The sequence below is a fragment of the Bombina bombina genome, chromosome 4 (assembly GCF_027579735.1).
Source record: "Bombina bombina isolate aBomBom1 chromosome 4, aBomBom1.pri, whole genome shotgun sequence".
In the NCBI taxonomy this organism is placed as follows: domain Eukaryota; kingdom Metazoa; phylum Chordata; class Amphibia; order Anura; family Bombinatoridae; genus Bombina; species Bombina bombina.
The window spans coordinates 1,065,968,913-1,065,990,762 of NC_069502.1; positions in this window are offsets into that span (position 1 = coordinate 1,065,968,913).

Consider the following 21,850-nt stretch of genomic DNA (forward strand, 5'->3'; position numbering starts at 1 on the left):
AGAAGCAGCATTATTAAGACCGCTGCCTTTTAACTCATATGCTTCCTCTGAGGCTGCAGACATCAATCCGCCCGATCGTGTACAATCGGGTCGATTGACACCCCCTGCTAGTGGCCAATTGGCCATGAATCTGCAGGTGGCAGCATTGCACAAGCAGTTCACCAGAACTTGGATCTTCTACCTACACATATTCTATCTTCTTCTGCACTTGAATTCACAGTTCTGGTATAATGGGGTTCATCATTTGTTTTTGGCATTTTGTACCTTAGTTCTAGATTTTGAATCAACAAAGTGACCCCCAACTATTTTCAATAACACTGCTGGCAAATGTTTGTTTGCTCATCATGAATGCAGTTCTCTTTTTTAATCGTGATTGCATGTGGTCATTAAGGTTTAGGTTTAGATTTGATTTTGCCTACAGGAACTGTGCTTTAAAAAATGTACTGTTCCTTCAACACAAGATGAGCTTAATAATGAGGATGACAAATATTTACACAGTCATATCAGATGATGGGTAACCCTGTTATTGCTCTTGTATCACTTATCAAAGCAACTGTCATATCACTTAAAAAAAAAAAAAAAAAAAAAAAACTTGTTGGGCTGCTGTTATTTTCTAAAAAAAAATAAGGTTAGTCAGTGAGCTAAAGTATCTTCTTGTTTTAATGTAATGGTTTTATTTTGATTCAAAGTTTTGTTTTAATATATTGGTAGGGGATCATATAGTATGTAGGGTATCAATGAATAAGATACATGGGGAATGTAAAATGTAGTGGAAGAGGGATGGAAATATAGATATGCAATCAGAGTTTGCTTTGGAAACCATCAGGGCTTTGGGGGTTTCAGAGCAACTATTTCTAAATATTGTGGTGGTGGTGGTGGTGGTGGTGTTTAGGGTTAATCACAGCAAGGAGTGATCTAGTAAGTGTAGGAATTTTGAGGTGGGAAAAGTCATCTTAATGTTTCATCAGTTTTTATCCTTTTGAACTTAGTTATGTGTACATAAATAAGCTGTATGATAAAAAGCAGATTACATTTGTTCTTAGGACTTACAAGGAGAAACAAGTCTGGGGAGGCAATGTGGGCTGTCACACAAAATAGCAATAGTTTTTGAAAGCAGCGTCCAAAGAATGTTGAGCTATTCAACTTCTGAGCATCTTCAGTGTGGCTAGGCCTAAGTAAGACAAATTAAAGTTGATAAAGGGACAAATGCTTGTAGAGGAAGAGGAGAGATAGAGAGGGGAAAACCGAACAAGTCTATGTATGGGTTATATGGAGTTATTATATACACTTACCGACCATTTTATTAGGTACGCCTTGCTAGTACCGGGTTGGACTCCCTTTTGCCTACAGAACTGCCTTAATTCTTCATGGCATAGATTCAACAAGGTGTTGGAAATATTCCTCAGACATTTTGGTCCATATTAACATGACAGCATCACACAGTTGCTGCAGATTTGTCGGCTACACATCCATGATAAGAATCTCCCGTTCCACCACATACCAAAGGTGCTCTATTGAATAAACCCCAAGTCTAAACACCCCTAATCTGCCGCCCCCGACATCCCCAACACTAAATAAAGTTATTAACCCCTAATTTGTCACCCCCGACATCGCCCACAACTAAATAAACCTATTACCCCTAAACCGCCGGCCCCCAACATCGCAAAACACTATAATAAAGTATTAACCCCTAAACCTCCAGCCCCCGACATTGTAACTACTAAACTAAACCTATTAACCGCTAAACCACCTGCCCCACCACATCGCAAAACACTAAATTAAATGATTAACCCCTAAACCTGACACCCCCTAACTTTAAATTTAAATTACAATATAGCTTTCTTAGAATAAATAAAAACTTACCTGTAAAATAAATAAAAAAACTAGGTTTAAACTATAAATTAACCAAACATAACTATTCTAATAAAATTAAAAAAAAAACTACCAATTAAAAAATCGAAATTAGACTAAATAAGCAGAAAAGGGTTATATGCCCGGCTTTTTACCTACTGTATTTACCAGCTGGGTCCCGGAGGGGATTGCTGGCCATTTGAAAAAGATCTCTTACCACATTCCCTGACAACCTGCCCAGTGGATTCAGACTCTGTGGGAACGCTGTTCCCCTAACTCCGGAGGGTCGGGGATCCGCTCTAGAGCACAAGTGACCTGCCCTGTCGAGGACCTACTGCCGCTGGGCACTGTGGGGCCATCTGAACATCTTATGGACCTGAGTGGAGCTACACATAACCCAAGGGGACCTGGGGCAGACTGGACCGTGCTGAAAGCCACAGGGACTCTAGAATTAAGAGCCAGAACATCAGAGCAGGAGTACTGGCACAGGTGATAGGTTGGATGTGCCCTGCAGACTCTGTCGGCTGACCGGGGACCTGGTAGCACCAGTGCCTTGTTTGGCACAAAGCACAGCCATCTTGTGGTCTCCTGAGAGATAGAAGATGCAACCTACCTCAGAGCCCTTGCCTGCCTCCTTTCATCTACAGAAATATTGCCACTGCTGGGCACCAACTTCTCCAGCTTGGCAAGCAGGGTAACAGCTCATCTTCCAGACCGGCCCGGTGGACACCTTTTGGTCCTGTAGCAGTGGTGGGATTCAGTGGAGTTTACATCCCGGTAGACTTGGGTGAGACTTTTCAATGTTATTGTATATGCTGCTGCCAAGTTTTCCCTATATAGGGCCTAGTTACTACTTTCATGCTCTATCAGCAGAATACAACCCATAGTTGATGCAGAGGGGTTTTGTTGAGGGGGCTGCCTGAGACCCACCTATATTTAAAAGTTTGCGCTATTTGCTGCCACCCAGGGGGGGTCCCCCTGGTCTCCAGTCTATACCCCAGTTCCCTTTAAATTTAGAACTGCACTGGAAGAACTGCATACCCTTTGCTGCAAAATAAATTACTACCCCTCCCCTGGGTGACCTGGGGCTCTACAGGAAGGACTGATTCTCTTTCTTTGCAAAGCCTAGGTGGTAGAGGTGCCTCATTATACATAACCCTACCTGGGGGCTCTGCAGGGCCCCTTTGGGAGTACACAGGAGTGACTCTTTTTGAATAAGCTTTACTAGCACCTTTCATTTGAAACTGCCAGAGACTCAATGTTACCATATCAGGATCTATGTCTATATGGCAATAGCTGCTGTGTCAGCTAAGGTATCTTTGAGCAAGTTTCTCAAAGTGTAGTGTCCTTTTTGTGTATAATTGCAATAGCATTTTTTCATTGCCTGTCTGTTTACTGTATATATGCATCTGAGGGCTATCATCTTACACTGCCTAACATTTCATTACTTCCTTAGGTATACATAGTGCCCTCTCCTCCCTTTCCCGCTGAGTTACTGTTAGTGGGTCATATCCCCATTCCCTTTCCCCAAATCGACCTATGGTGACAACCTCCCCAGGAGAGGGCCACATAGTAAGCAGTTTTCTCAGGTGTGGGTCAGAAAGGTGGAGTGTACTCAATACACATCAGTTCAAAGCAGACATGTGAGACACCCCCCCTCCCAGGATATCTACAGTTTTGCATACCCTAGGCTTACCTTCTATCCTAATATCAGTTTAAAGGGTCCTGCATACCCGCCTTCCATTTCAAGAGGATAACATCTAAGTATTGACCAATACACCTGTTATACTAATAGTGGCATTGACAACCAACATGTCGCAACATGCAAAGTAGAAACAGAAAGGCAACTTTGGGCCTAGGAAAACTGTGATGAACCACTTTCATTCTCGTGGGAACAGAGATAATACTAGATCCGAAGATGAACAATCTCTTACCTCAGACTTGCCGGATGACCACCAAGATAGTAGGCTCTCTAGCTCAAGTACTCCCGGCAGATGTAAGGGGGACGCCCCTGCTCTACCGCTTGACTTTATTCAACGCATGTTTGAAAACCAAGTCAGACCCTTACAAGGTGATTTGATAAGCTGGAGAGATCTTTCAAAGACCTAAGATGAGATATTTCTTCTATCAATGAGCGTACCGACATCATAGAGAGGAAACAGGAGGACCTCATGGTGGACCATGCTAACTGGGTTGGACAAACACAAAGCGTGACTGACCAAGTATCATCCTTGGAGGCAAAAGTAGCAGACCTGAAAGACAGATCCAGGCGAAGTAACGTGAGGCTGAGGGAGATCCCCGAGTCGGTTCTCCCACCAGATCTGGATGAGTATGCTCAGCACCTCTTCCAATCAATCCTAGGCCCAGCTTCTGGTGACAAAGTCAGAATAGACCGGATTCACAGAACAACAAGATCTAGGAACCTCCCTCCTGGTAAGCCCAGAGACACCATAACACGCTTAAACTATTACTCCTACGAGGACAAACTGATGAGAGCTATGCTGCACTCGCCACAACTCATTGGGCAACTTAGTAATGTTCCCCTGTTCCCAGACCTTTCCTCTTATACCCTGGCGCAAAGGAGGAGCTTCTCAGAGGTCACCAGAACCCTGAGAAACAACCAGATCAGGTACAGATGGGGGTTCCTGACTAAACTGATAGTCATGAAAGATGGAGCACAACATACTCTTCTGACACCCAGACATGGGCAAGAACTTTTGAGGACATGGCATCTGGACCACCAAGATCAGGTCTCCCCAGCTTCCACAAGGAGGCCTCCTAATGATCCCAATGTCCCTGCTCACCCACCTGGGGGGAATCCTGATTTAAGGGTAAATGCCCTAGAATGGAATCCGGGGGGGCCCACTGTTAAATGCCTGACCCACTGACTCCAGAAGCCGTATACCACTAGGTTCATCATGAGAGGTTTGGGAATGGGGCAGATAACAGGCTGGATGTCCCATGGCTCCCCCTATAGGTTAAAATGTTTAATGTTATCTGTGTGCTCTTAACCTGAATGTTTAAACCTTCACTACAATTATGTGAGGGATTCTGGGTTCCCGTCTGGCAATGGGGAGCAATCAGAGACAGAACGGACTCTCTGGCTGGAATAAGAGTCACAGGCCCCGCCAATTGTGAGAGAGAGGATAGATTGCCAGAGGGGGACATCAGAAACTAAGAGCCATGTTCACGATAAGGTTAAAATGTCCCCCTGTACAATGTTTAATATTTTACATATGCACTTAACTTGAACGTATTCTCTCCCATTGCGGGTGGGGGGCAGGACTCATGTTCCCGTATGGGAATCGAGTACTATTAGAGGTAAATCAGCCTTTTTGGCTGGATTAAAGGTCACAGACCCCGTTGGATGTGGGACCAGAGGTTCATTGACAGACGGAGACATAATCAAGACATATGTTTATAAACGAAGTTAAAGCATTCTCATGCATGTTTTGAATATGACTAGGTTTAGTTCCTTTGCATTGTTTTTCCTCCAGGTATTGCAGGTGGAGGTATGTGTTTGCACCCGCTCATGATGTGACAATAATATGATATCTACCTCGTTGGGCAAGTATTGGCGCCGCACCATTTGATAAAAGGAGGGTCGGGTCGTGGGCGGATGGGGACACAAAGAAGTGATGCGCTGATTCATATTATATGATAGCTGCCTTCACACCTTACGGCTGTGATTAGACTTAATCATTTTGTGTATTAAAATGGGTAAGTTGACGCTAAGTTTGGTTTACAGTTATACCCAATTGTATATGTTTCCAATGATGTTATCTAACTATCTATGTTCTTTGAACTCACTTTGTTGGGGGGGGGGGGGGGGGACTATTGCTAGCTCTGCCCCCCTAACATACAACTTGTGGTTAGGGGACTATAGAGCCCTCTGCATACTTTCGGCAGAGTTAGGAAGTCTCTGCCACGCCAAGGCGACTAGGCCCCTTGATTTACTATAATCATATCCTACACAGTTTCCTCTAACAGGTCACCCTTACTTCACTCCCCACCCCCTTTTTTTTCCCTATTTCCCCTCTCACCCTATACTACATTCTCGCCATGAAAATCTGTACTCTAAACACTAAGGGCCTCAACTCCCCAACAAAAAGGAGCTTAATGCTAAAATACCTCCAGACCCAATATATTGACTTAGCTTTCCTCCAGGAGACCCACTGGACAGAGATTTAGAAAATTGACAGCCCAATACGACCTACATGATATCTGGAGGGCTCTGCACCCAGATGTTTGTAACCACACTTTTTACTCAGCCCCTCACTCTTCCTTATCTAGGCTGGACTATGTCTTTTGCGACCCTTGGGCGATGCAGATGGTGTGAGGCTCTACCAAAGTGCCATGCATGTGGTCAGACCATGATGCGGTGGTGGTTAGTCTCGACCCAACAGTTGACCAAGAGGGACCCAGGAGATGGCGTATGCCTGATCATCTGTTCCAAGACGTCCTTATGCCTGAGTGGTCTAGGGAAGTTCTTGAATTCCTATGGATCAATGTAAATGGGGAAACTTCAATACATACGGTTTGGTCGGGTTTGAAGGCCTATATGAGAGGAATTCTTATCAAAAAGGAGTCCCAGAACAGAAAGCAAAGGGGTGAGATGCTGGCGCAGTTATATAGCAGGCTGGTCTTGATTAGGGAGCGGAAGAGGGCCAGTACCCCCCTTCAGACATCGAGGAGTGGCAGTCTCTAAAGTCTCGAATCCAAGACATAGAAATGGAACAAGCCCAGACGAATCTTAAGTACTTAAAATTGAAGTTTTACCATAGTGGCAATAAGGCAGACTGCCTATTAGCAAATATGTTATGACAGAAAACGCTAACGAGTAGAATAGCCGATATCCAGAAAGGGGAAGGAAGATGTTATTCACCTAGGGATATTGGAGATGCTTTTGTGGAATACTACAGCAGGCTCTATCAAATATCATCCTCGGAACAGCGGCAGATCCTCCCTAGGGAGGCAGATCCTCCCTAGGGAGGACATAATAAGGGCTTTACAGGACCTTGATTTACCTAAAGTCCCCACTGAAGCAGAGGAACTACTGTCAGCTCCAATTACTATTGCAGAGGTGACTCAGGCGATTAAGGAGCTAAAGCTGCATAAAGCCCTGGGGCCTGATGGCTTCTCTTCTATTTTTTATAAGAAGCTTACAGCAGAAATTGGTCCCACCTTGGTCACCGTTTTTAATTCGGCCTTTCAGACGGGGCACTTCCCTCAAGAATACTTGGAGGCAGAGATTGTGACCATTCTCAAACCGGGTAAGGACCCAAGTCACTGCAAAAGCTACAGGCCTATATCCCTGATAAATGTGGATATCAAGATGTATTCAAAAATATTGGCTAAGAGGATGAGCAGGGTTATCCCTTCTCTGGTCCACTTGGACCAGGTGGGCTTCGTTCATGGCCGGCAAGGCTCAGACAACATGCACCAACTGCTAGACATACTCACCGAATCTGCTTCCCTGGGGCTCCCACTAGTTGCAATGTCGATAGACGCAGAAAAAGCGTTTGACAGGGTACGGTGGGAGTATATGGAGAAAGGTTTTAAGAACCTTTGGGTTCTCAGTCCATCTTATCAGAGCCATCATGGCTCTGTACTCTAATCCCTCAGCCAGGGTTAGAGGGAAAGGATTCTGCTCCAAACCCTTTGATATTATGAATGGGACCAGACAAGGATGCCCAGACAAGGATTATTGATACATGACACTTTACAGAAGCTTGTGTTATTTGCAGACGATCTTACCTTGTTTGTCACAGAACCTGAGACTTCCCTACCGGCGGTATTCAAGATTCTCGGAAGGTTTGGCAATCTATCTTACTATAAGCTTAACTACACAAAAACAGAGGCTTTGGCCTTAAACCTTCCCCCAGCACAGCTCTCCAGCTTAAAGAGACCTACCGATTTGGGCCTCGCTTCCATTGAGTCGTTAAAAATGGAGCCGTAAGCTACCGAAGCGGACGACAGCTAAAAGTAATTTACGGCTCCATTTTAGTACCAGGTTTCCATTGAAAAGATTAGCGTGTTGCGCGCAGTCGCTCTTTTCGGCCGTACGTAAGTTTGCGTTGCCAACCGATGTCGGATTTGTCGAAAAGCGCGCCATAACAAGTGCATTGCCATGGTAACCCGACCTCTGTCTATAAGAATAACGGTTTGCGCCTGCGCTCTTTACCTGTGATCGCCTCTAGAGAGAAAGACACGGGAGCTAGTTGCGTTGGTAGGAGTTTTGGGTTTTTGAGAGTTGTTTGAGAGTTAGTGGAGAGTTTGATATTTGATTTTCATATATTCTTATTGTAGGCCTCATATAATATTAGGAACACACACACACACATCCATACATTAGTTAATTAACACACATTAGTTTATACACACAAATACACACACACACACATACACACTTTTATTTGATACAAACACATTCAAATTTTTTTTTTCATTAACCCCCATATCCCCATCTTCCTTTATTACTCCTTTCATTAATCCCCTTATTCCACTTCCCATCCCCCCTTTGACTACCCTTCCCTTCCTCACTATATAACTTGTTTTTTTATATATACATTTTGCCCATCCTATTTTTTTTTTTTTAACATCCCATATTTTTTGTTTCATTTGACTATATAGCTCACCCCTTTCTTAATTTGCATCCCTTATTATTTTTCTATATGTATTGAGATTATATATAGCATCCCTGGGCAAAGGTTTCATTTTGAATAGGTAGATATTTTATTTATTTTTATAATATTTTACCAGGAAAGATACATTGAGATTTCTATGGTTTTCAAGTATGTCCTGGGTCCACAAAACATTGCATTGATACAATGGGTACAATAAAATAATAAAAAAAAATAATACACCATATATGCACAAAAATTTAACATAGAACCGGTAGGAAATATATAATCAACAATGACAGGTGCATTCTGTTTTGAGATATGTAGAGAGGGATCTCTTAAAGGATATTAGGCATGGGGAAGGTTTGAAAGTGTGCGGGAGGTCGTTCCATAATTGTGGTGCTTGCATATATTTTTATATGCACATACATATTGAAATTTCTATGACAACATGGGTGCAAATATTCCTATACATAGGACCAATAAATGTAGCATATATAATGTTATTTGTACATTGAAACACTCATAATTTTTTTGTGATTTGCTATTTCAATGAGAAACAGGCCTCAAAAAGCTCTTTTTTCCTCCTTTACACCTAGTTGAGCTGGGGGTAATATTTCTCAATGTATCGACAGCCTCCTACAGTGTATTAACGGTTAGCGCTTTCAATGGAAACCTGGTATAATTTATCGATTAACGGCTTCTATTACTTTCTATGGGACGCGAAAATCTTTTCGGCAGCCGAAGTCCGGCAGCCGATATTGAGGTATAACGCGCCATTGGAAACAGTCGTTAAACGCTATTGCTTTCGACAGCATATTTAACGGTTTGCGAGTGCACGCAAACTGAATTACGACTCAATGGAAGCGAGGCCTTGGTTGGTCTACAAGCCAGTTGAAACACTTGGGGGTCATCCTCTCACCTGACCCTAAAAAAGTGATTCATGCCAATTATGACTCACTCTTAAGAGAATTTGAGACTCTTACTGCAAAATTGTCCTAAGGCCACATTTTTCAGTGCAACCCACTGACGTCCCGAACTATATCTTGAATCACTTCCATTCAGTGATAAACAGATTCATCTGGCAGGGCAAAGCCCCACGGATCGTGATGCAGCAGCTGCAAAAACATATCCTAAATGGAGGTCTGGCAGCCCCTAACATTCGTACTTATAATAAAGCTGCCATGCTCTCTCATATAACGGCTTGGGGGACACTGCCCGAAGATACTAGATGGGGACAGCTTGAACAAGCAGTACTCCCAGTGGGCTAACTACTTGAGGATCTTATATGGGTCCCACAGCATGCTTATGTACTTGTGGGCATGGACAACCCTATTATTAGGGCCTGCATTAAAACATGGAAGGAACTCCAAATCTTAGCACAGGTTGCACCGCACCCAGGGCGCTGTTGTTCTGCTTACCGGACTCGCATCCTCGGGGTGGTCCATATGGGGCATAAAGCACATCCAGGATCTATACACACCACACAGCTTGGCAACACAAGCTTCTGGTCTGTCAACAGTAGATATCCCTAAGAAGCACCATTTCAAATAGTTTAGACTAGTCTCTATGATTTTAGAGTGGGGATTCCAAAAAGACAACCCTAGAGAAATGACCCAGTGGGAAAAAATGTGGCCTGCTGGCAAGCCACTTCGTAAAGCCCTGACAATTCACTATCAAATACTACTGGATTCAGAAGGATTTGTGAAGGTGTTCCATGTCCTGGAGTGGGAGAGAGAAATGGGGCGGGTGCACACTGAATTAGAATGGCAAAAAGCCATACAATTTACAAGAGCAGCAATACACTGTGTTACGCTATATGAACTATTTATTAAGTTAGTGTTGCACTGGCATAGGGTCCCAGTCCATTAACATAAAATGTTCCCCCAAAAGTCGGATAAGTGCTGGAGGGGATGTGGCCAAAGAGGAGCTCACTTCCACATTTGGTGGAGTTGCAGTAAATTAAAGGAGGTATGGGATCAGGTGGTGACGGTACTCGACCAAATGGGTTTAATCCATAAACTGACAGAGACACTGCCCTCTTCCATTTAGGTCTGGGGAAACTGACCCAGCCAGAGAGAACGTTATACATTATAATCCTTCTAGCCACAAAGCTGGCTATAGCGAGATGCTTGCTGGGAACGTCCAAGATTTCATTTTGAATGGTTAGGGATATCATTGAACATATTCGCTCAATGAAAGAATACTCTTTAAAATATATGGGTAGATTGGGCCTACATAGCCAGGTCTGGGTAGCTTGGGAAGATTGGGTGAGAGCAGACAAATAGGGCATAACAGAGTATGGACCAAAGTGCCGACATCCAAAAGGTGTGCTCCGCCCCTTAATGCTTTCCGCACCTGCCAAGCTGTTTCCCCTTCTTCCACTTTTCCCCCCTCCCCCCCTTTTTTTTTTCCCTGTCGTCTCGGAATACATTTCTTTTATCACTCAAAACTTCTTTCTACCCACCTGGATGTTATTGTAATAGGTAATTAAAGCAACTCCTTAAACCTCTCATTGTTCTGAGAGGAGTTCATAAACCAGGTGAATAATAATATTTCTTCTGTGTTAAATTATATTGTTTTATGTTCTGCTGTGAATGTTATGGACACATAGAGGCCTACTTCTTCTTACTTAGAACCTTTACACGAAAGTTATGCCGTATGACTACTACTTGCTAACTTATTTTCTATTGTCCAAACTAAAATGTACATATATAAAAAGAGGTGCCACTCATGGCTTGTTATATTTTCCTACTGTTTAGGATCTAATACTGCTTATGATCTCTAGGACATGCCTTCTGTATTGTATACATGAGAATTGATGTATGTTGATAGGCGTGTTGCCATGACAAATGTAAGAGTTTGTTTTTGTATGCCATTGCTACCTCAATAAAAACTATTTTAAAAAAAAACTAAATTACAAATTTAAATAAACCCAACACTACGAAAAAATTAAAAAAATCTAAAATTTCAAAAAATAATCAACACTAAATTATGAAAAATAAATAACTTTAAGATTACAAAACATAATAAACGAAATTAACAAAATTAAAAACAACTACACCTAATCTAATAGCCCTATAAAAATAAAAAAGCCCCCCCAAAATAAAAACACCCCTAATCTACAATAAATCTACAACAAACTACCAATAGCCCTTAAAATTGCCTTTTGTAGGGCATTGCCCTAAGTTAAACAGCTCTTTTACCTTAAAAAAGTACTAAATCCCCCCTATAAGTAAACCCCCCAAAATAAAAAAAACTAACTCTAAAAAATCCTAGGCCTCCCATTGCCCCTAAAGGGGCATTTGTATGGGCATTGCCCTTTAAAGGGCATTCAGCTCTTTTACTGCCCTTAAAAGTGCCCATCCCTAATCTAAAAAAAAAAACCCACCCAAAAGATAAAAAAAAAATAATTATATAATTATAACACTAACCTCATAAAATCTAGAAAAAAGAAATTTGGATCTTAACTCCGGGTAAGTTAAAAACATTAGTCTTTATTTAGGCAGGTTTAAAACAGCATCATAGCATAGGTTTAAGCTAGGGCTTCAGCTTAAGAGAGCGTAAAAGCGGATCTTACGTGTTTCGGCCATTGGCCGTAATCATAGATCTTCTTACTAGAGGTATGCTTTTTATGGGGTATTAGCCCCTCCTATTATTAAAACCAGGTCATTAAAAAACAGAATATAAGAATTTCTGTATAGGTGCTCTTTATATAAATGTACACTTAAACAGGAGGAAAATTCATTCATAAAATCATCTTAACAATTCATTATATATTTAAGAAAAGTTAGCAGTGATGGAGTTAAACTGAAAGTCATTAGAATCGCAAAAGCATACTAGTATTAGTAAAGCTGGCTAGATTTTAAATTAAAAAGAAATTCAACATATCTAAGGACTAATGACACCTGCAAACATAAGTTTAATCACTGTGGGGTACATTCAATGTGTATTATACATATATATTTTATTTTATGTATTTAGAACCCAAACACGATCTCAGTTTCCTTAGATATTGGGTATCTAATAATGCCTGCAAATATGTATTTACTAATATGTATAGCGCTTTGCCCAGCTAGTACTTTAAAGATATTTTTACTCTTGGTTAGTAATTTGGCTTAAAGAGCAAATAATTTATAAATAAATAAATCAGCTCCAACACAATGGCCTTACTGTAAAAAGCACCAAGAGTTACACATATATAAATATGCAAGAATATAGAAAAGTAACTATATGACTAATTGAGTACTAGACAAGTGACAAACAATTAAATGGATATTTGGGGAGATATAAGGGATATGTAAGGCAATTGGAAATCACTCAAAAATAGTTGATTAAATCAAATTGTAAGTTAAAACCATGGGGTACTAGTGTTTGTAATTTGTATATCCAGTATACTTTCTGGCGCCCCAAAAGTGTATTCCTATTTTTCCCTCTAACTGGAATAGCTACAGCTTCTATGGCTTTCCACTTAAAAGTATCAACCTTTTGTTGATGTTCAAAGATAAAATGTTCAGCAAGAGCAGAGCAATTTTGTTTATTTTTAATGTAGCCAAGGTGCTCCCTTATTCTCGTACGGACATCCCTGGTAGTGAGACCTACATATTGTTTGAGGCATAAATTGCACTCTACTAAGTAGATGACAAAATTGCTAGAGCACTTAACACACCCTTTCCTAAAGTCCGGACTTCCATCTTCATCCAAGCGGCGAGAAGTCTTAATCCAGGCAGCGACACCTTCATCCATCTCGGGGACGTCTTCTATCTTCATCCCGGCGGCGCGTAGCAGAACTATCCTAGAGGGCAAAGACATCCTGTGTGGAGAGTCCTCTTCATATGGTCACCACTGTACACTGAAGTTGATTGCAAGGTAGCCATTTCAAAATGGCGAACCTTGCATTCCTATTGGCTGATTTAATGCTTTAATTCAAATCAGCCAATAGGATGCGAGCTTCTGAAATCCTATTGGCTGTTCAAAACAGCCAATAGGATGAGAGCTACTAAAATCCTATTGGCTGTTCAAATCAGCCAATAGAATTTCAGTAGCTCTCATCCTATTGGCTGATTTGAACAGCCAATAGGATTTCAGTAGTTCTCATCCTATTGGCTGATTTGAATTTCCAAAATCAAATCAGCCAATAGGAATGCAAGGGACGCCATTTTGAATTGCATAGCTTGCATTGAAGATTTAGTATACAGCGGCGACCGTATGAAAAGTATGCTCCATGCCGGATGTCTTCAGAATGGACCCGCTCCATGCCGCCGGGATGAAGATAGAAGACGCCGCCAGGATGAAGATAGAAGATGCCGTCTGGATGAAGATGGAGCTGCCTGGATGAAGATGGAGCTGCCTGGATGAAGATGGAGCCGCCGGGATGAAGATCCTTCAAGTGGGACTTCAGCAACTGTAAGTGGATCTTCAGGGGTTAGTGTTAGGATTTTTTAAGTTTTTTTGGGTGCTTTTTTTTATAATTTAGGGTTTGATTTATTTGTAAAAGAGCTAAATGCCCTTTTCAGGGCAATGCAAAAGAGCCACATGTCATTTTAAGGGCAATGCCCATACAAATGCCCTTTTCAGGGCAATGGGTAGCTTAGGTTTTTATTAGAGTTAGTTTTATTTTTATTTTGTGGGGTTGGTTGGGTGGTGGGTTTTACTGTTGGGGGGTCTTTGTATGTTTTTTTACAGGTAAAAGAGCTGTTTAACTTAGGTCAATGCCCTACAAAAGACCCTTTTAAGGGCTATTGGTATTTTATTGTAGGCTAGGTTTTTCTATTTTGGGGGGCTTTTTTATTTTTATAGGGTTATTAGATTAGGTGCAATTCTTTTTTATTTTTGATCATTTTGTTTGTTATTTTTTGTAATTTAATGTTTGTTATTTTTTGTAATTTAGTCTTTTATTTTTTGTAATTAGATAGTTTGTACTTTTTAGAGTAGTGTTAGGATTTTTTTATTGTGTATTTTAGTTTTATTTAATTGGTAGTTAGTTTAATTTTAGTTTAATAGTTATATTAGTTTAATTGTTAGTTTAAACTTATTTTTTTTAATTTGACAGGTAAGTTTTAATTTAATTTAAGCTAGGGAAATTTTAATTTGAATATAAAGTTAGGGGGCCTTAAGTTTAGGGGTTACTAGTTTAAATTACTTTATTGCGATGTGGGGGCTTTCGTTTTAGGGGTTAATAGGTTTATTATAAAGGCGGCGGATTTAGGGGTTAATAACTTTAGTATAGTGGGGCGATGTGGGCGGATGGCAGATTAGGAGTTAATAATATTTAAATAGTGTTTGCAATTCAGGAGGGCGGTGGTGTAGGGTTTAATATCTTTAGTATAGTGGCAGCGATGTCGGTGAGCTGCGGAATAGGTTTTAATAATTTTTAATAGTGGCGGCGATGTCGGGAGCGGCAGATTAGAGGTTAATAACTTTAATATAGTGTTTATGATGCGGGCGAGCCTCGGTTTAAGGGTTAATAGGTAGTTTATGGGTGTTTAGTGTTCTTTGTAACACTTTAGATATGAGTTTTATGTAACAGTTTTGTAGCATACAACTTATAACTACTGCTTTTAGATTGTGAAATGGATCTTGTTGGTATAGGGTGTAACGCAAGCTTTTTAACCTCACCACAAAACTCATAATGGCAGCACTATGTCCAATGCAAAAAGGTATTTTTTTTTAGTGCGGGACTGACGTTGCGTTACAGGCTAAAAACCTTGCTGTACAGCTATACCGACAAGACTTGTAATGGCTGCGGTGCTGTGTTAGCGCTGAAATTACAATTTTGTCAGTGTTAAAAGATGAACGCACAACTCGTAATCTACCTGAATTTCCTTTATGTTTTATATTATACAAGTTGCTAAATTGGAGCATTTATGAAGAATTTCAGTGACACCAGATTTCCATAGCTGCTCCATTTAGAGATTGGATCACACTTGAACTGCTATTATTTAGTGACAGAATATTGTGCACTATTAACTGTATAATAGTGGTGCCTGACATCTGATCTCTACAGCAATTGTAACTTATATTATTACTTAGGCACAATTTAAACTAAACACAATACATCCAGCATATGTTTATATTTATGGCCAACTGTATCCTAAATGCTGCTCATCTGACCACTGCAAAGCAATAAACCCTACCTGCAAACCCCTTCATCATAAAATGCCTAAACAGCACAATCCAGTATTAAATTCCATAACTGAGCTATCTTAGCCCTTTCCACGTCAAAATATTATAACCACCTTCAACACAAAATACCATAGGTGCATTGCCCTATTTCCTTAACACAAAATACCCTAATCTTGCTTTCCATATAATGGATTTTGGCACAATAGTTAGGGTTGTTTGAGGTGTGGTAAGGACAGGTTTCTTTGCATTGGGGATCAGATCATTTGTAGTAAGGGTTACATTTTGAGTAGATATAACTCAGTGCAAATTATCTTCTTTTCGATCTTCTGAATTAAGTTTTTGCAATGAAAAGCAGTCATACAAAAGGTGAACAATTGTACTACTGATTTTAGAAGAAATATATCAGTAGCAGAATTGCATTCTGCTGCACATAAAAGCAACAGTCATTATGTCATGGATATCTTGGGAGCTGACAAACTGCTAGAGTCCAATAAATTCAATGAGTGACTCAAGTGTGATGGCCTGCAACAGGCTTTTGATATCAAATATACAGCCATTAGATTCCTTATATAAGCACATGTTTTAGTATTCACTACTACTGTGGCTTCTTATAGTATGTCAAAAACACACATTAAAGGGACATTAAACACTTAGGCCTAGATTTGGAGTTCGGCGGTAAAAGGGCTGTTAACGCTCCGCGGGCTTTTTTCTGGCCGCACCATAAATTTAACTCTGGTATCGAGAGTTTAAACAAATGCTGCGTTAGGCTCCAAAAAAGGAGCGTAGAGCATTTTTACCGCAAATGCAACTCTCGATACCAGAGTTGCTTACGGACGCGGCCGGCCTCAAAAACGTGCTCGTGCACGATTCTCCCATAGGAAACAATGGGGCTGTTTGAGCTGAAAAAAAACCTAACACCTGCAAAAAAGCAGCGTTCAGCTCCTAACGCAGCCCCATTGTTTCCTATGGGGAAACACTTCCTACGTCTGCACCTAACACTCTAACATGTACCCCGAGTCTAAACACCCCAAACCTTACACATATTAACCCCTAATCTGCCGCTCCCGCTATCGCTGACCCCTGAATATTTTTTTTAACCCCTAATCTGCCGCTCCGTAAACCGCCGCAACTTACATTATCCCTATGTACCCCTAATCTGCTGCCCCTAACACCGCCGACCCCTATATTATATTTATTAACCCCTAATCTGCCCCCCTCAACGTCGCCTCCACCTGCCTACACTTATTAACCCCTAATCTGCCGAGCGGACCTGAGCGCTACTATAATAAAGTTATTAACCCCTAATCCGCCTCACTAACCCTATCATAAATAGTATTAACCCCTAATCTGCCCTCCCTAACATCGCCGACACCTACCTTCAATTATTAACCCCTAATCTGCCGAGCGGACCTCACCACTACTATAATAAATGTATTAACCCCTAAAGCTAAGTCTAACCCTAACACTAACACCCCCCCTAAATTAAATATAATTTTAATCTAACGAAATAAATTAACTCTTATTAAATAACTTATTCCTATTTAAAGCTAAATACTTACTTGTAAAATAAATCCTAATATAGCTACAATATAAATTATAATTATATTATAGCTATTTTAGGATTAATATTTATTTTACAGGCAACTTTTTAATTATTTTAACCAGGTACAATAGCTATTAAATAGTTAAGAACTATTTAATAGTTACCTAGTTAAAATAATTACAAATTTACCTGTAAAATAAATCCTAACCTAAGATATAATTAAACCTAACACTACCCTATCAATAAATTAATTAAATAAACTACCTACAATTACCTACAATTAACCTAACACTACACTATCAATAAATTAATTAAACACAATTGCTACAAATAAATACAATTAAATAAACTAACTAAAGTACAAAAAATAAAAAAGAACTAAGTTACAAAAAATAATAAAATATTTACAAACATAAGAAAAATATTACAACAATTTTAAACTAATTACACCTACTCTAAGCCCCCTAATAAAATAACAAAGCCCCCCAAAATAAAAAATTCCCTACCCTATTCTAAATGAAAAAAGTTACAAGCTCTTTTACCTTACCAGCCCTGAACAGGGCCCTTTGCGGGGCATGCCCCAAGGATTTCAGCTCTTTTGCCTGTAAAAAAAAACATACCATACCCCCCCCCAACATTACAACCCACCACCCACATACCCCTAATCTAACCCAAACCCCCCTTAAATAAACCTAACACTAAGCCCCTGAAGATCTTCCTACCTTGTCTTCACCATACCAGGTTCACCGATCCGTCCTGGCTCCAACATCTTCATCCAACCCAAGCGGGGGTTGGCGATCCATCATCCGGTGCTGAAGAGGTCCAGAAGAGGCTCCAAAGTCTTCCTCCTATCCGGCAAGAAGAGGACATCCGGACCAGCAAACATCTTCTCCAAGCGGCATCTTCAATATTCTTCCATCCGGTGCGGAGCGGGTCCATCTTGAAGCAGGCGACGCGGATCCATCCTCTTCTTCCGTTGTCTCCCGACGAATGACGGTTCCTTTAAGGGACGTCATCCAAGATGGCGTCCCTCGAATTCCGATTGGCTGATAGGATTCTATCAGCCAATCGGAATTAAGGTAGGAATTTTCTGATTGGCTGATGGAATCAGCCAATCAGAATCAAGTTCAATCCTATTGGCTGATCCAATCAGCCAATCAGATTGAGCTCGCATTCTATTGGCTGTTCCGATCAGCCAATAGAATGCGAGCTCAATCTGATTGGCTGATTGGATCAGCCAATCGGATTGAACTTGATTCTGATTGGCTGATTCCATCAGCCAATCAGAAAATTCCTACCTTAATTCCGATTGGCTGATAGAATCCTATCAGCCAATCGGAATTCGAGGGACGCCATCTTGGATGACGTCCCTTAAAGGAACCGTCATTCGTCGGGAGACAACGGAAGAAGAGGATGGATCCGCGTCGCCTGCTTCAAGATGGACCCGCTCCGCACCGGATGGAAGAAGATTCAAGATGCCGCTTGGAGAAGATGTTTGCCGGTCCGGATGTCCTCTTCTTGCCGGATAGGAGGAAGACTTTGGAGCCTCTTCTGGACCTCTTCAGCACCGGATGATGGATCGCCAACCCCCGCTTGGGTTGGATGAAGATGTTGGAGCCAGGACGGATCGGTGAACCTGGTATGGTGAAGACAAGGTAGGAAGATCTTCAGGGGCTTAGTGTTAGGTTTATTTAAGGGGGGTTTGGGTTAGATTAGGGGTATGTGGGTGGTGGGTTGTAATGTTGGGGGGGGGTATGGTATGTTTTTTTTTACAGGCAAAAGAGCTGAAATCCTTGGGGCATGCCCCGCAAAGGGCCCTGTTCAGGGCTGGTAAGGTAAAAGAGCTTGTAACTTTTTTAATTTAGAATAGGGTTGGGAATTTTTTATTTTGTGGGGCTTTGTTATTTTATTAGGGGGCTTAGAGTAGGTGTAATTAGTTTAAAATTGTTGTAATATTTTTCTTATGTTTGTAAATATTTTATTATTTTTTGTAACTTAGTTCTTTTTTATTTTTTGTACTTTAGCTAGTTTATTTAATTGTATTTATTTGTAGCAATTGTATTTAATTAATTTATTGATAGTGTAGTGTTAGGTTAATTGTAGGTAATTGTAGGTAGTTTATTTAATTAATTTATTGATAGGGTAGTGTTAGGTTTAATTATATCTTAGGTTAGGATTTATTTTACAGGTAAATTTGTTATTATTTTAACTAGGTAGCTATTAAATAGTTCTTAACTATTTAATAGCTATTGTACCTAGTTAAAATAAATACCAAGTTGCCTGTAAAATAAATATTAATCCTAAAATAGCTACAATATAATTATAATTTATATTGTAGCTATATTAGGATTTATTTTACAGGTAAGTATTTAGCTTTAAATAGGAATCATTTATTTAATAAGAGTTAATTTATTTCGTTAGATTAAAATTATATTTAAGTTAGGGGGGTGTTAGTGTTAGGGTTAGACTTAGCTTTAGGGGTTAATCAATTTATTAGAATAGCGGTGAGCTCTGGTCGTCAGATTAGGGGTTAATAATTGAAGTTAGGTGTCGGCGATGTTAGGGAGGGCAGATTAGGGGTTAATACTATTTATGATAGGGTTAGTGAGGCGGGTTAGGGGTTAATAACTTTATTATAGTAGCGCTCAGGTCCGCTCGGCAGATTAGGGGTTAATAAGTGTAGGCAGGTGTCGGCGACGTTGAGGGGGGCAGATTAGGGGTTAATAAATATAATATAGGGGTCGGCGGTGTTAGGGGCAGCAGATTAGGGGTACATAGGGATAACGTAGGTGGCGGCGCTTTGCGGTCGGAAGATTAGGGGTTAATTATTTTAAGTAGCTGGCGGCGACGTTGTGGGGGGCAGGTTAGGGGTTAATAAATGTAATACAGGGGTCGGCAGGGTTAGGGGCAGCAGATTAGGGGTACATAAGTATAACGTAGGTGGCGGTCGGCAGATTAGGGGTTAAAAATTTAAATCGAGTGGCGGCGATGTGGGGGGAGCTCGGTTTAGGGGTACATAGGTAGTTTATGGGTGTTAGTGTACTTTAGGGTACAGTAGTTAAGAGCTTTATGAACCGGCGTTAGCCAGAAAGCTCTTAACTCCTGCTATTTTCAGGCGGCTGGAATTTTGTCGTTAGAGCTCTAACGCTCACTTCAGAAACGACTCTAAATACCGGTGTTAGAAAGATCCCATTGAAAAGATAGGATACGCAAATGGCGTAGGGGGATCTGCGGTATGGAAAAGTCGCGGCTGAAAAGTGAGCGTTAGACCCTTTAATCACTGACTCCAAATACCGGCGGTAGCCTAAAACCAGCGTTAGGAGCCTCTAACGCTGGTTTTGACGGCTACCGCCGAACTCCAAATCTAGGCCTTAATAAATACTAGATAGAATGATGTATACAAGGAAAATATTAGCCTGAGAATAATATGAAGCTTATTTTTAGGTTGTCCTAGATGTTTAAACATTGAAAAAAATAAGTGCAAAGTTTCAGTGCCCATTAAGGAAACGGCACAGCCATATTATAACCTAGCTCTCCTTCTCTGCTGAGGCCAATAGGCACAGTTATGAATGAGCAACTAGAGCGTGCCATCATTGAGTGTGTGAAATATTGCAGTCCAATTATAACAGGAAATTGAAATCTTATAATTTTCAGAATTAAATTACTGGATAAGCAGGCACAAAAAATAAATTATAATGAATTGTTTCTTCTAATAATTAAATAATTTGAGAGCACTAACAGTGTTTAATGTCCCTTTAATTAACATCCCACATAACTTTGTTTACTCTTGAATCTCTACGGTATATCCTGTTATAACCCTTGGGCTCTAAGGGTTATGTAGATTGCTTACAGTAGGTCAATATACAATTTCTAATGATCCTAAATGGTAAATACTCTGGTGCGTCACAAAAATAATAGACAAGATATAGGGGACAGGCATACACCTCGATACAAAGGTAGAAGTCTAGGAATGACACGACTATTTATCATTTTAAATATCAAAAATATACAACACAATGTACATAACCAGCTGATGTTGTAAATTAAATTACAGTACTACTTTCTAGATTGTATTGGTGCCAAAATGGGCAAATTCAGGGGCTGTATCACATGAGAATGGATAAAATGGAAATACATCAGCATTATAAAATAGATTAATGACTCAATTTGCTATAAATTCCTTTGAAGTAAGAAACTTATTTCACCACACTAATTGTGTCAGATATGTGTTTCAAATTACCAGCTGTGCAAAACTGGATTTCCCTGCGGTGAGCAAGATGGTCGGCTCCTATGGTTTTAATAATGTCACTGTTTCAATTTTTGTGCTATTGCCATTTATTTGATCTTTCTGCAAAGGCTGCAACATTAATGCTTTGCTACTGTTTGTAAAGCTATCGTGTTAATCTTTATTAGGAAAAGCACAAGAGGTTCTTGCAACTGGAGGTGTACATTATTATTTGTGAAGTAAATGAATATAATTGCCATGCTGTTTATTTAGGCAAATAATTATGTCTTTAATTATAAAAGAAATGATTTCTTGTCAAATCATTTATTCATTAATTTGTTTTTTAATTGTAGTTATGGTACAATTTAAGAAGATATTTTGCACTGTCCCAACTATTTTAATATGCACAAATAATCAGTTCAAACAATTTGTTTTCAACTGGTGGAGCACATAGCATTTATTATGGCACAAGAAAACTAATTG